We start from the raw sequence: 16,288 nt of genomic DNA on the forward strand, positions 1-16,288 counted from the left end.
TACTGGGTTCTTTACCTGGTGGGGTGTCCTAAACCTTTATTCCTAGGCCAGTGGTCGGCAAACTCATTAGTCAACAGAGCAGCAAACAGCGGCTCGCGAGCCGCATGTGGCTCGCAAGCCGCGGTTTGCCGACCACTGTCCTAGGCAGTTCAGGCTCTTATTGATCTTAGGTTTGTCAGGTTGCGAAACTTCGTGATAACTGTCATAGTTGTACTGGAAGATCTGAGAGGCACCCAGTAAATCCTGGATGCAGACATAGCCTTCCTGCCCACCTTCCGTTTTCCTTCTGGTCATCCACATTAGCCAGCCTTTCTGGTACAGTTGATACCCCTCTCTGCCTTTTGGTTCAGTAACACACACAGCTCAAAATGACCAGTGGAGCCCTGGCCAGTGTTTCTCAGTGGTTAGAGCGTCAGCACCAGAGTGGCAGGTTTGATTCTCTGTCAAAGGCATATACTTGGTTTGTGGGTTCGATCCCCAACCCCGGTCAGGGTATGTGTAGGAGGCAGGCAACCAATTGATGTGTTTCTTACATCAATGTTTCTCTTTCTCCCCTACTTCCCTCCTTCCCTTCCACTCTCTCTAAAAATCAATGGAAAAAATATCCTTTGGTGAGGATTAACAACAATAACAACAAAAGACTAGTGGGAAGACCTTCCAGTTTAAGAAACCATATCTGTGTTCTCTGGGGGAAGTAAGCATTCCTCCTTTGGGCACCAAGGACTCCAGACCCACTGAACACAAAGTTGAGGGGATGGAAAGTAAAAATTTCTCCAGTTACTTGGAAAATATAGTGAGAAGAGCCACTCCCATCCCTGGGCCTCTCTGTGTTCTGGATGTGAGAGAGGTGAAGCCATATATTAGCCACTGATTTCAAGCAGGGGTGGGAATGTCCGGCCCATGAAATCATTTGGTCTGGCCCTACCAAGGCATTAAGGGTGAGTTAATTAAATGTTTGACCAAATATAGCAGGCTGATTTTTAAGTTGATCATTTTGTATGGCCTTCGAATGATGTTATAAATATCCACAGGGCCCTCGGCAGAAGAAAGGTTCCCCATCCCAGATTTAAAGCATGAACTGCATCCTGGCCGTCAATAACCTAGCCTTGCAGGTGGTGTCTCCCAGCTGGCACTGACTGTCCAGTCAACAGCTCTGAGTGACAGGCCACATTGTAAGTCCAGTGTGTTCCAGGGGGGAGACCATATGCCCTTCACCCTATAATGAAGATAGGCATGTGCGGTAGCATCGTGATGAATCAGGTATTCTGGAAAGTCCAGGAGTGATGGTGCAGAAGCATTGCAGGCAGGAAGTCCATATCTGGAATACATATTTGTTACCATGAGGTAATAAAAACCATTCCTTTTATGAAACAAGGGGGCAATGAGGTCAGCCTGCCAATAGGTAGCTAGCAGGTCACGCTAGAGCAGTGGCTCTCAAATTTTTGGCCTCAGGAGTCCTTTACACTCTTAAAAATTACAAAGGGTCTCCTTTGTGGGTTATATGTATTTTACTGGATTAGAGGTTAAAGCTGTAATAGTAACTTGACTATGGGTGGAGAACACAATACAATATACAGATGATGTATTATAGAATTGTACACCTGAAACCTATATAATTTTATTAACCACTGTTGCTCCAATAAATTCAATTTTAAAAAAGAAATTAAAGCTTTAAAATATTAATTTATTTAAAACGAATAATCCCATTTCAGGTTAATATAAATATAACCTTTTAAGTAAAAAACAACTTCTTCAAAACAAAAATTGTGAGAAGAGTGGCATTATGTGACATTTTTGCAAATCTCTCTAGAATCTGGCTTACTAGAAGACAGCTAAGTTCTGAAATCTGCTTTGGCATTCAGTCTGTTGTACACATCGCGTGTAGGCTCTGGAAAATTCCACTGTCCACTTGAAAGAATGACAGTGAAAATGACAAAGAATGTCTTGGTGTTAGTATGAAAGTAGATTTGGCCTCACAAAACCCATGAAAGAATCTTGGGGACCCCCAGGGGTTCGTGGTCCCCACTTTGAGAACCATTGTCCCAGGGAGTGGTACCATATTGAAAACACCTTGGTCTTTGCTGCCAGCAGCTTGGGCACTCAGCAGTTCCAGTTGCCAGATCAGATTTGGTAAGGGAAGTGTGTTGAGCCTTTGTATATAAGTTTTCTACGGCTACTGTAATAAATCACCACAAACATAGTGGCTTAAACCAACACACATCTATCTTACAGTTCTGGAAATCAGAAGCCTGAACTGCATCTCACAGGGCTAAAAGGAAGGTGTTGGCCAGGCTGTGGTCCTTTCTGGAGTCTCTAGAGGAGAATCTGTTTTCCTTGCCTTTTCCAGATTCTAGAGGCTGCCTGTATTCCTTGGCTTTTGCCCTCCTTCCATCTTCAAAACCAGTCATGGCCAGTCAAGTCTTTCTCACATCACATACGCCATTCTGACACTGGCTCTGCCTCTGACTTCCACATCTAAAGACCCTGGTGATCACATCAGGCGCACCCAGATAATTTAAGGTCAGCTGATTAGAACCTTAATTCTATCTGCTACCTTAATTCACCCTGTGCCATTAAAATAGATCGCATTTACAGGTCCCAAAGATTACAACATGGACATCTTTAGGGGTCATTATTCTGCCTACCTCACTATGTAGATGTCAACTTCTTTCACCAGGTACCTCTGCCTACCTCACTATGTAGATGTCAACTTCTTTCAATAGGGTCATTATTCTGCCTTCCTCACTATAAATAGCCCCTATCGCTGCCAGCATGGTTGCTTTGTAGGGGGGCCCATTGAGCAAGAACCAGGGTACCTGGTGAAAGAAGTTGACGTCTACATTTGTCCACCTGATTATTGAGAGCCTCCTTCAAAATGACCCCTCAGGGCATTTGTGTGGGTGAAAAAGAGTTTCGCCACTTGTGCCCCTTTCCAGCAGTCCATCCATATTTTCCCCTTAGACCTCCTCATCATCAATCTTGGTATTTCATTTATAAACATGTTTTTATTGATTTTAGAGAGAGAGGAAGGGAGAGGAAGAGAGAGAAACATCAACATCAATTGGCTGCCTCCTGCATACCCACTGCTGGGGAACAAGCCCGAAACCCAGGCATGTGCCCTGACCGGGAATCTAGGGAATCTAACGGGGGATCTCCCAGTGCATGCATTGACACTCAACCATGAGCCACATTGGTGGGGCAATCTTGGTGTTTTCAAGTCTCTGACCAGCCAGCCAACTTGCCAGCCACTGCTCAAAGTAGATCTGTAAGTTAGGTCATCTTTTCTTTCATGCAAAATGGACAATAGCTATAACTAGAAGATACCCCTTTATCACTGTCTTTTAGAGACAGCCTGACTGTGGCTTTAAGGCAGTAGCTGTCCATTTGTGGGAGGTGCTAACATACAGACTCGCTTAGAAATCACATCTGTCTTTTTCCTCCATGTGAACTGGTCATAGCAACTTCCCCAAATATGGGTTAAGGGAGAAGCAGTGAAGCCATAAGTGTAGGTACAGTAAGGATTTGATCCACCTGCTCATGCACTTTCCTTGTACCTTCTGGACTTGCTCAGACCTGATCTCATATGCACTCTTTAAGAACAGAATGCTACCAAAAATAAAAATAAAAAGAACAGAATGCTACCGCGCATGTCCAATGGCATGATCAGATGGATCAGATAATATCCAGTTCTTGCTATGGGTCACTTGTTGTCCCACAGTGAGGTACTCGGTCTCTACGTGTCCAGTTGTGAGCCAGGAGCTGTTTTTAAGTGCAGACTGGTTACTGGCAGGGAGGGCATGAATTAATCCCAGATCCCAAGGTCTGTAACTCTACTGAGACACTCCTACTGGAACTTGTCCATACAGCATCTTTTTCTGCCATAGTCACTTGCAAATCATAAAGCTCATGTGACAGGGCAGCTTGCTCTGCAGTCTGGACCTGCTGCAGAGTCTTATGTTGCTGCAGCCTCACTCAAATCTTGCAGTCCTATGGGTTTCCCAGTAAATGGGTAGAACAGCACTGACAAATCCTATATAATAAAAGCCTAATATGCTAAGTGTCCAGTCAGCCATCCAATCAATCTAAGTGCAACTGCTTGCTATGATGTGCACAGACCACCAGGAGGCAGACAGTCAACTGGCCAACCAGTCGCTGTGATGTGCACTGACCACCAGGGGGCAGATGATCTGACCAGTAGGTTAGCTTGCTGCTGGGATCTGGCCGATAGAGACAGGCTGGACACACCCTGGAGCCTTCCCGAGGTCCCTCCCCACCAGGAGGCAGATGCAGCAAACAGGTGGGTGGTAAGGAATGAGGGATCCCAGACTGCAAGAGGGTGCAGGCAGGGCTGAGGGACCGCCCCCCAGTGCAGGAATTTCATGCACCGGGCCTCTAGTATGTTATATGTTGCCTCAAAAATCCAGAGTCCCATTCAACATTCTGCTTCTTTCTTCGTAGTGGGCAATAAAGTTTTAACAATTGCCTTTCACTTTAGAGGAGATATTCCAATGTGCCCCAGATCACTGAATATTCCAAAAAGTTTATTGACATGACATGCTTCTCAACTTTTGTGAGATTTATTACTCTTCCCTTGGCACACATATGTTCTACTAAGAATCTAAAGTGTTTGCAATTTCCTGCTCAGTGGGCCCAATTACCATAAGTCATCAATATAATGGACCAGCATAATGTTGTGAACCATAGCAAGGTGCCTATGTCCCTTTGGACTGCAATATGACAGAAATCAGGAGACGAAGCCCTGAGGTCGTAGAGTGAAGATGTACCGCTGTCCCAGATACACAAAGGCAAACTATTTCTGATTATCTTTACTTAGTGGAATGGAAAAGAAAGCATTTGGGATCAAAGATGTACACCAGGCCCAAAGTTGTGTTGATGTGTTCCAGTAAAAATGCCATGTCTAGGACCACAGCTGCAATTGACATCCCACCTAAGTTCACAGTAACCTATGGTCATTCTCCAAGGCCCACCTGGTTTTTGCACCAGCCAAGTAGGTGAGTTAAACTGAGTCTTGGTAGGAATGACCACATGTACATATTTCAGATCTTTGATGGTGGCACTAATTTCTGAAATTTCTTTAGGGATGTGGAATTGCCTTTGGTTTGCTATTTTGATGGTGGTGAGATTGTAGTTCAGGGACTTCCATTCGGCCCTGCCACCCCTAAGAGCTCTCATTGCATGAGTCAGGAAATCAGCAGGGAGATTCTGCCAGTTAATTTACAGACACGGGATAGGTCTGTGGTCCCACTGGATCCACGTGGGCTTAGAACAGATTGGAAGCCTTGAACTTGGGACTCAATGCAAGGAGAGAACTTCAGAAAGCCTCTAGGGTAGTTCTGAAGGGACCTTTGCTCTCTAGTAGCTACAGGGCACATATATGGCAAAGGACCAAGCCTGGGCCCTGACTGTGAGGATCCCAGGGTTGCAGAGCCAATGAGATGAGCAGCCCCACCATTTGGAAGGGCACTGGTCAAGAGGGAATGGGACCCCAGACATGGGGTGGGGACGTTTGGGTAGAATTTTGAAACCCCAACACCCTCTGAGTGCTTAACTCCAGAAATGATCAGGAAAGTGCAAAAACTATACTGAAATACTACTATACACACACCAGGTGGGCAAAATTCAAAAGTCTCACAGACCAGCAGTGACAGGGTGTGAAGCAATGGGAACTCTCATACCTGCTGGTGATTAGCCCAACTACTTTGGGAGCAAGTTGGGCATTTTCCAGTAAAGTAGTATAAATACTTATACCCTGAGCTCCAACAATACTATGCTGGAAAAATGCCCCAAAAAGTACATGCACTGTGCACCAGGAGACATGTACAGAAGTGTTCAAAGGAGGCCTGACCGGCGTGGCTCAGTGGTTGAACATCAACCTATGAACCAGGAGGTCACAGTTCAATTCCTGGTCAGGGCACATGCCCATTTGTAGGCTCAAACCCCAGTGGTGGGTGTGCAGGAGGCAGCCAATCAATGATTTTATCTCATCATTGATGTTTCTATCTCTCTCCTCTCTTCCTCTCTGAAATCAATAAAAAATATATATTTTTAAAAACAACAACAACAAAGGAGGCCTGGCTGGGGGGCTTGGTTGGAGCATTGTCCTGTACACCAAAAGGTTGCGGTTTGATTCCCACTCAGGGCACATTCTTAGGTTGCAGGTTTGGCCCCTGGTCAGGGTTCGTGCGGGAGGCAACTGGTTGATGTCTCTCTCTCACAACGATCTCTCTCTCTCTCTCTCTCTCTCTCTCTCTCTCATCAATAAAAACATTTTTTAAAAAGTGTTCAGAGAATTATTTATGTAGATCAAACTGGAAACAATCAAAATGCCTATCAACAATAAAGTAGATAAATAAATGTTGTTATATCATACCATGGAATATTAAACAGCAATGAAAATAAACAAATGACATGGATTAATGTTATAAATCCAGTGCTAAGCAAAAGAAGCAAAACATAAAAGGTACATAGGGAATCATACCATTTATATAAAATTCAAAACCAGAAAACTCTAAACTATATTGTATAAGGATGGATAAACTATAAAGAACTGTAAAACTGTAACACAAGGCAGAGATTTCCATAAATACAAGAATGATTACCCTTAAGAGGAAAGGAGGGGGTGTGATTGAGAAGGGGAACACAGGATTCCTGTGGTGTTGGCAATAGTCTATTTCTTGATTTGGGCAGTGATTACACAGATGTGTGTTTTATAATTATACATTATACTGTGCATTTGTATTTAATGCAACTTTCTGTGTGTGAGTTATATTTTACAATCAAATCTTTAAACAGAAACAAGATATTATGAACAACTTTCTGCTGATATACTTGAAAATGTAGGCAAAATGGGTAAATTTCTAGAAAACTATTACTTTCCAAACTGAATCAAATCAAAGAGAAATGAGATATCTGAATAGTTCTATAACTAGTAATCTATTGCTATGTAACAGATTACCACAATTTCAGCAATTTAGAAAAACACATTTATTACCTCATGATTTCTGTGCGTTAAGGGTCTGGGTGCGTCTTAACTGGGTGCTCTGATTCAAGACCTCTCACAAGGCTGCAATTGTTGGCCAGGGCTAGGATCGCATCTGAAGGCTGAGATAGGGAACGATCTACATCCAAGTTCACATAGTTGTTGGCAGAATCCAGTTCCTCAAGGGTTGTGGGACTGTGGGCCTCAGTTCCTAGCTGGCTGTTGACCTAAGGTTACTATCTGTTTCTTGCCACATGGACCTCTTGAACACAGCCACTTGCTTCATCAAAGGGTGCAGGCCAGGAAGGCAATAGGGAGAGCCTGTTGCAAGACAGAAGTTAGTCTTCTGTAACCTACTCATGGAAGTGACATTCTATCATCTTTGCCATATTACATTGGTTAGAATCTTTCCCCAAAGTGGCTGAGCCATTGTTTCCTTCCATCAACCCCATATGGACATTCCAGGTACTCCATGCCTTCATCAACTCTTGGGGTTGGTGGTCTTTTCATCTTTTCATTCTGAGGAGTTGTGCAGTGGAATCTCATTGTGGCTTCAATTTACATTTTCTTGATGACTAAAATGTTGAATATCTTGTCTCACACTTATTGGCTATGTGCATGTCTTTCTTTGCAAAGTATCCGTTCAACTCTTTTGCCCATTTAAAAGTTGTTTTTTTATTATTGAATTTTATAAGGACTTTATATTTCCTGGAAGCAAGTCACTTGCCAAGATGTATGCTTTGTGAATATTTTCTTCCACTCTATGGCTTGTCTATTCATTTTATTTTTAAAAAAATATTTTTTATTGATTTCAGAGAGGAAGAGAGAGGGAGAGAGAGATAGAAACATCAATGATGAAAGAGGATTATTGATCAGCTGCCTCCTGCACGCCTCCCCACTGGGGTTTGAGCCCACAACCCGGGCATGTACCCTGGAGGGGAATCAAACTGTGATCTTGTGGTTCATAGGTCTACACTCAACCACTGCGCCACACTGGCTGGGCAATTCTATTTATTTTCTTAATGATGACTTTTGATGAGCAGTTTTAAATTATGATGAAGTCTGATCAATTGTTTTTCATTGTTATTACTTTCTTAGTCCAGTCTAAGAAATCTTTGCCTGCCTCCAGATTGCAAAGCTTTTCTCCTTGTTTTATTCTAGAAGCATTATGGCTTTAACTGTACATTTAATTTCAACAACTCCTAGGAGTTAGATGCTTTTTCCCCCTTTAAAGGGGAGAAAACTGGGGCCACAGAAAGGCTAAGTAATTTGCACATGGCACACACACATCCTTAGTAAGTAGTTTTACTGGGACTGGAATCCAGGTCAGATGCCAGACCGCAACTCTGATACACCACTATGGACCGCTTTCGAAAAGTGTGGGGAAGGGCGGAAATCAGACCAAACTAGGGCCAGTGGCCTCTGTCCTTTCCTACAGGAAGAGGCAGCTGGGCACCGGGAGCTGGAGAAGGAGGGGAGAGAGGCTGGAAGAACTCAGGGTCATGGATTACTCTAGCACTGTCTGGACTGGTCTGACCAGGCTTCCTCTGACTGTCCCGGTTTAGCCCCCACTACCCTCCGCAAGACCCAAGGAGCTCTGGATCCTGTTGATCCTCTTTGGACAGTATTTCTCTCTGGCACTACTTATTCTTTGTTCCTTGTGCTTACTGCACCACATCTGGAGGATTCATTCATGACTCAAACCTTTATTCTTTTTTTTTTTTAATTTCTTTATTGATTAAGGTGTCTCATATTTGTCCTCATCCCCCCATTCCCCTCCCACACCCCTCCCCATGGATGCCCCAACCCCCTGTTGAACTTAACCATTGGTTAGGCTCATATGCGTGCACACAAGACCTTTGGTTGATCTCTCCCCCCTCCCCCCACCCTCCCCTATCCTCCCTCTGAGGCCCGATAGTCCGATCGATGCCTCCTTGTTTCTGGTTCTGTTCTTGTTCATCAGTCTATGTTGTTCATCATTTCCCCTAGATGAGCGAAATCATGTGTCACTAGAGATATACTTATAGGAATTGAATGTGCGAGGAGCAATAATAGTTATGCTGACAGGCAAATGAATCAGTCTGTAGTGAGTTTCTTTCTGGACCAACAGTTCTTTTGAGACCCAATATCAATGTCCACCAGTTCCTTATGAGTACATGTCGGTACTGACCCCTCAGCTCTGGATGGTGGACAAATGGTGGTAATGCAGGTCCGACTCCCTCTGGTTTGGTCTCGGCCGGACCCAGGGGCACGGCTTCACCCGGATCCAGGGGCCCACGGCCTCACCCGGACCCGGGACCCAGCCTCACCCGGACCCAGGGGCGCGTGGCCTCTCCCGGGCCCGGGATCCAGCCTCACCCGGATCCAGGGGCACACGGCCTCACTCGGACCCGGGGCCAGGCTCACCCGGATCCAGGGTCCCACGGCCTCACCCGGACCCGGGGCCATCAAACCTTTATTCTTGAAGAATCACAACGCTTGGGTGTATTTTCACCCATGTAGGGGTGAAAATCCTCCACTTACTTTTACTACTAGACCCAGGGGAACAAGGAGGCATCACAGGTGATCCCACCCAACCTGGGCTCGCTCCAGATTTCTCCCCAACTGTACTTTATAGCAGCCTCCATTTCTTTTTCATAGTCAAGGTCAACACCCCAGCCAATACCATAATCCACCTTATTACTTGTTTTCTCAGTGGCCAGTGACAATCTCAGCTCCCATTCAGATAAATCATTTTTGCATCTCTTGATGGACACAGTTCTCCCACTGGGTGGTAAGTATGTACAATTCCAATCTCCCCCCCACTCACTCTCAGGCTCACATATTTGACCCAGGAGAACTAGCACCATATGTTGGTACTGGTTCAGTGTGCTCCACATCTGCAGACCAGTAGGTCCCACAGGTGGTACCTCTCAGCTCACATAGTAACCGAGCCTGCAGTAGGGTGTTCCACCATGCGTTAAGGCCACCTAGTCCTGGATAATGGGTACAAGGAAAGACCAGTGAACCCCATGGGCACTGGCCTATTAGCGTACATCTTTGGTCTTCATAGCAACATGAGCTTCTTGGTGTTAGATAATGCCTAACAGTGGCATCAGTAGGTTTATGAGTAGAGGTGCAGAGGGAGGCAGCGGGAGGAGGAGAAAGCAAATCCAACTCTACAACAGGATCAATTGCAGGTGGACAAATGGCTGCCGCTCCATGGAGGGAGTTTGTGTAATCAGGCTGTGAAATCAGAAAACTATATACTAGTATTGGTCTCTGCCCCTGGGTTCCTGGCACAGAGCTCCTAAAACCCTTTTTCATAATTGATAGGAGAACCTTTTTTTCTAGTAAGATGACTTTGGGTGGGCTATTCGATGGCTCCTGGGTGGGGGCTGGTTACCAAAAAAAACCAAGCCATGATCAGAAGCTTAAAATGTCCAGCACCACCCATCAGCCTTCAGAGGGAGGAGAAGGGCTAGACATGGGGTTAGTAATGGATCATGACTACATGAAGCCTCCATAAAATCCCTATAGTTTGGGATTCGGAGAGCTTCCAGACGGGTGAGCGCATCCACATACCAGGAGGGTGATGTGCCCCAACTCCATAGGACAGAAGCTCCTGCACTTGGGAACCTCCCAGACCTCACCCTATGTACTTCTTCATCTGGGTGTTCATCTGTATCCTTTACCGTATCCTTTTATAAACTGGTAAAAATAAGCAAGTGTCTTCCCGAGTTCTGTGAGCCTCTCTAGCACACTAATCAAATCCAAGGGGGGGAGGTCATGGGAACCTCTGATTTGTACCCAAGTCAGACAGAGATTGTGGGTAACCTGGGGACCTACTACTTGTGATTGGCCTCTGAAGTGGGGGGCTGTCTTCTGGGACTGAACCCTTAACCTGCGGGATCGGACACTATCTCCAAGTACTTGGGTCAGAATTGAGTTAAATTTCAAGACACCCAGCTGCTGTCCTGGAGAATTGCTTGGTGTGGGGAAAACCCCCCACATATTTCCGTGTGAAGTGTTCTGTGAGTAGGAAAGGAGACACGGGAGAGAAAAACAGGAGAAAGACACACAGAAGGAAGAACTGTGTAGGTTTTTCCAAAACATAAGCTATCACCTGATGCCTCACTGAGCCTCAAAGATACAGTTTTGGACAATCAGAGGTGATGGTGGCCAAGCTGGCTTAGGTGGGACATATTCATGCTGGAGAGGCCAGGCAGAGGCTCCGCCTGCCTCCCTGGCCACTTTGCTCATGGGCCCATTGATTAGGTTCTTGAGCACCTGCGACTTGTGGGAGACTCTCAGAACCCAGGACATCACCATGGAACAATTTGTCCTCCTGTTGGGAAGCAGATGGAATTAATAAACTGTGACTATCAAGCAAGTTCTACCAGAAGATAAATTATACATACTGCAACAAGGGGGAGCAGAACATGTGAGGTTTGCAAAATTCTTACAGGAATTTGTCCTTGTCCTGAAAAAAAAAAAATGCTGGCTTGCTGTTTAACGGTTCTATTAGAAAATTGAAGCTCTTTGTACCTCAAGTACGACAAGAAAGTCATGCTGGTATGTCACCTCTGTAGCCGCCTCACACTAGTAAGAGTCACAACCAAGTTATGACCAATTCTGTTCCCAGGGAATAATACCAGATGTGGCTTAGTATTATCTTAGATCATGAAAATGGGGCAGGGAAAAGCCTGGGGTCTCTTGTCCTCAAATCGAAGACTCATTGTGATTAAAAGCATCAAAGGTAAGGCTCAGCTGAGGCCGAGATGGCTTCTTGAATTTTGTCCAGGTCCTAAAAACGGAGAGGGGAGGAAAGCAGTGGCACTCACAGGTGTCCCCTGATGGCTAGCATTGCCTTTCAAAGAATGCTCTTTGATGGCCAGTCACCTGGCACAAGCACTCTCTCACCATCTGGGCCGGTTCTGAGAGTCTCAGCACATAGCACCTCCTTGTCACCACCTCCTCTCCCTCCTTCCACGGCCCTGCTCACATGGCAAAGCCACCAGCCACTGCCCAGAGCAGACCTCAGGCTGCTTCTCCTTCTATGCAAAATGGGACGGTGGTTTCTCGTCACGGCCGCTGCCGGAAACGGGCAGCAGAGTCACAGCAATCCATCTCCGGCGGGGCTGGCGGCTTGCAGAACCATCTGCTAACAGGCTGTGGAGAGCGCTCAGAATTGCCTGAGAAATGACCTCCAAGGCTCATCCTGGGTTACCTAGCAACTAGCAAGCCAACCAATGGCTCCCTGTCCCCAAGGAGGGGCTGGGCCTGAACTCAACCTCCCATGGGATGAGACTGAGGTGGGGCACAGGGCCAAGGCCTCTAGGCCAGCACTTTCCCAAATAGCTGACACTTCAGTTGAGACTGCTTACCACTCATTCCCCACGTTCCATTGCCCCCAAGGTCATTCTCATACTCGCCAATGTAAAGGGCCAACATGGCAGGGGGACCAGGCTGCTGCCTCCAGCTCTTTGTGTCCCCAGCTCTTTGCATAGCACAGACTAGAGTTTTCAATCCTTGGGCAACTGGTCCTAGGGACCTGCCCCTGAGGAGCAGGTGGAGGGAGGGGCAGCCTGAGAGGGACTCCGGGAATGAGCTGCGTGCTCAGCAGCCGCTTGGGCTGCAGGACATGCCTGGACCCAGTCCTCTCCCACGTGTGCCTTCTCCCCTTGACGACCGATGCTGCTGGGCAGACCTGACTTTGTGGCAAGGTCAGACAGCACTCAGCTCTCATCACATGGTCCCCAGGTGCCTCGCGTCAGGCCTGCAGCCTCCCCGGGGCCCAGCAGCTTATGAAAGCAATGAGCTGTTTCTCGAAAGGAGAACAGTGGCTTGCAGAATGAGACACAGCTTTGCTCTAAAATCCTGGCTCCTGAGTGGAGCCTTGCCTCCCGGGGCTTGTCCCAGGCTCCATAAGGGCATCTCAATATGCCATAGACGCTCGGGGCCTCGTACAATTCCAGCTTCGGAGCAACTGCCATGTGCGAGGGCAGGCAGCTGGTCCTCACGCCATCCAGGACCCGGGTGACAGAGCTGCCTCCTGGAGAGGGCTGCACAGCGCCTGCCTCAGGAAGGGAGACAGATTAGCTGGGGCGCTGGGCCTGGACCTCTGCCCACAAGCCTTCCCCAGCCCCAGAGTCCCCTACTGGGACCCTGAGCTCTACCTGCCTTTAGTTCCACCCAAGGGATCAGAATGGACCCCTGATCTTCTTAGGATTTATTAGAGGAAGTAGGATAACACACCATGTTTTCACTTGCATGTACACTGAGTGGCCAGATTATTATGTTCTCTGAACGCATAATAATCTGGCCACTCAGTGTGTGTGTGTGTGTGTTTGTGTGTGTGTGTTTGTGTGTGTGTGTGTGTGTATATATATATATATATATATATAGAGAGAGAGAGAGAGAGAGAGAGAGAGAGAGAGAGAGGGGCCCGGTGTATGAATTCGTGCATGGGTGGTCCGGCCAGCCTGGCCAGGGGGAGGGGACATGGGCGGTTGGCTGGCCTGCCTGCTGGTTGAACTCCTGGTCGAGGGAACAATTTGCATATTAGCCTTTTATTATATAGGATATACACTGAGTGGCCAGATTATTATGCGTTCAGAGATCATAATCTGGCCACTCAGTGTACATCAGAACCTCTGTGTGGGCAGCTTGCTTAAAATAGAGCTGCTCAGGCCCCAGCGCTGCAGAGTCTACAGCAGCAGAGCTGCGGTGAGACTCAAATACACAGTTTATCCACGCTCCCCACCCCATGATTCTCATCCAGGGAGTCTGCCAGCTACGCTGGTGGAATGCCTCAGGGCCAGGCAAGCCTGGGTCCAAATCCAAGTTCTGTTCCCGTGTTAGTCTGGAACCATTTCAGCTATGAGCGACGGGTATCCAAAAGAACACGGGTCTCAACAGGATGGAAGTTTAGGTCTCTCATGTGAATGTCTAGGAATGCAGTCCCGGCTGGTACGGTGGCACCACAGTCATTAAGGACACAGACATTTTCTATCCTGTCAACAGTTCCCAAATCCTCCACATTCAGCTTTGGCTTCTTGGTCCGAAATGGCTGCTCCGTGTCCAGCCATCATGCTGGTGTTTCGCGGAGCAGGAACGAGGGAAGGGAGGAGCACGAGTCCTCCAATTGAGGGCAATTCGTCGAAGTTGCACTCACCACTTGCACTTACATCCCCCTGGCCAAGACTTGGTTATATGGCTAGATATTCTGCAAGGAAGGAGGGAACATGTCGATTTCTATTTGATTATAAATGATGATTCAGGCGCAGAAAGAGTGTCCAAGGCAGCTGAGACAGACAGGGTGAGGAAGTGAAAGATCAAATCAGCTAACATCACTTGTGTACTTTCCGCTGCCAGTCACCGCCCTAAGCACTTTATACATAACCGTGAATTTCATTCTTCTAACAATCCTGTGAAATGGTCCTTCCGTTCCGTACGTGCCTTGATAGGGTCACACAGCTACCCCGAAAACACACAGACCGGAAGATTAGCCTTGCCTGCTTACTCCCTGACTCTCAGCAAGTTCTTTGCTGACGAAAGAGAGGAGGAAAACCATACTTAGTTCAGACCAGACACAATTTACACCCCCAAGACCTGGATACAATGCCCCCAAAACCTTGACAGAGCCTCTGCCAGCCTGGAGAAAGGGTAGAAACCAGATGTCAGCAGGGCTGTCCCATGAGACTGAGGAAAGTTTTGCCCAAACCCCATCTTGTGCCTCTGGACACGCTAGGGATTTCAAGCTTGGGATTCTAGCTTCTGCTGAATTCTGTCTGTGGTGTTTGGAGCCTGGAGGTGTAATTGCTGGGCTCTGGCACCCTGGGGGCAGGGTCTGCTGTTGGCACAATGCTGGGCACAAACTGGATGCTCCATAAATGTTTATGAATAATAACTAGAGGCCCAGTGCACGATTCATGCATGGGTGGGGTCCCTTCGGGGTGGCCTGTGAGGATCAGGCCCCAGCTTGTGCCCCCAGGCTCACAGCTCCACAGCCCCGCCTGGCACCCCACCATGGCCTGGCGCCACCCCCTCACCTGCTCCACCATCCAGCCTATGGGGCAATTGATAGGGGCCAGGCCCCCTGCCCGGCTCCCTCAGTGCCTGGGAGCCGGGCGGCAGCCCCCACCCCCGCCCCCCACCGCCACTGGGTGCCATCTGCAGGGCGATCAGCAGGGCGACTGGGCCCCACCCCTCGCATCTGCCTTGGCTTAGTGCCGCCTACTCACCTGCTCACCATCCCGCCATGGTCCCACTCTCATCAGGGCCCATTGGGGCCAGCAGTGCCTCCACTGCCACCTGCTGCCAGCACCGCATTGCTGATGCCCACCATGTTCTGCACCGCCCCCTGGTGGTCAGCACACATCATAGCGAGCGGTCGAACTATTTGCATATTAGGCTTTTATTATATAGGATGGTAATAATCATTATTTAATCCTTACCTGATGATATGTTTTTATTGATTGTAGAGAGAGAGGGAGGGAGAAAGAGAAACATCAGTGAGAGAGAGAAACATCAGCTGCCTTCAGTACATGCCTTGACCAGGTGTCAAACCCACAACCTTTTGGTGTATGGGATGAAGCTCCAACTGAGCCACCCAGCCAGGACATAATCATTATTTAATAAGTGCTTACCATGTGCCAGGCACTGTGCTCAGAGCCATTTGACATGAACAACTGCCAAGATCTTCATTTTACCAACGAAGAAAGTGAGACTCACAAAAGCAAGGCACTTTCAAGATCTCGCACATGATACATGGCAGAGCTGGGATTTGAAGCCAATGCCCAGATGTCTACAGCCCTCAGATAGCCACCCTCCCCACCCACACATGCATGGAAGTCCCAGGAGCCTGGGTCGAGGCTGGTGGTCCTGTGGGCCGACACCCACAGGGAGAATGAGCTTTGTCTGGGCTCCCAAGGACTCAAACTACTGCTGGACACTCCTGTTCTGTCTCCTGTATTTCCTCCCCCATCCCCCCCCTTCTGCCCGCTGAGTGAGCCTGCACAGCACAGAATGGAGGCCATTTTCTCTGCGGAGGCAGGGAGGGAACACGGGCCTCTCATCCACAGGGGACGTGGGAACAATTTCCAGAAACGCAGACTAGCATACAGTTGAGAGCCTGGACTCTAGCCTGCCACTCCTCAGCTTCCTGACCCTGACCAAGCTAGTGAGGGTTAAATACGTTAATACACATCACGTAAAGCATGGAGAAAGGGGCTGGCACACTGTCAACAACTTCGAAGCGTCAACCACCATTGGGACTATTTCAGCTAAAGCAGCAGAGGCCAACCA

The sequence above is a fragment of the Cnephaeus nilssonii genome (assembly GCF_951640355.1).
Source record: "Cnephaeus nilssonii genome assembly, chromosome: 7".
Classification (NCBI taxonomy): domain Eukaryota; kingdom Metazoa; phylum Chordata; class Mammalia; order Chiroptera; family Vespertilionidae; genus Cnephaeus; species Cnephaeus nilssonii.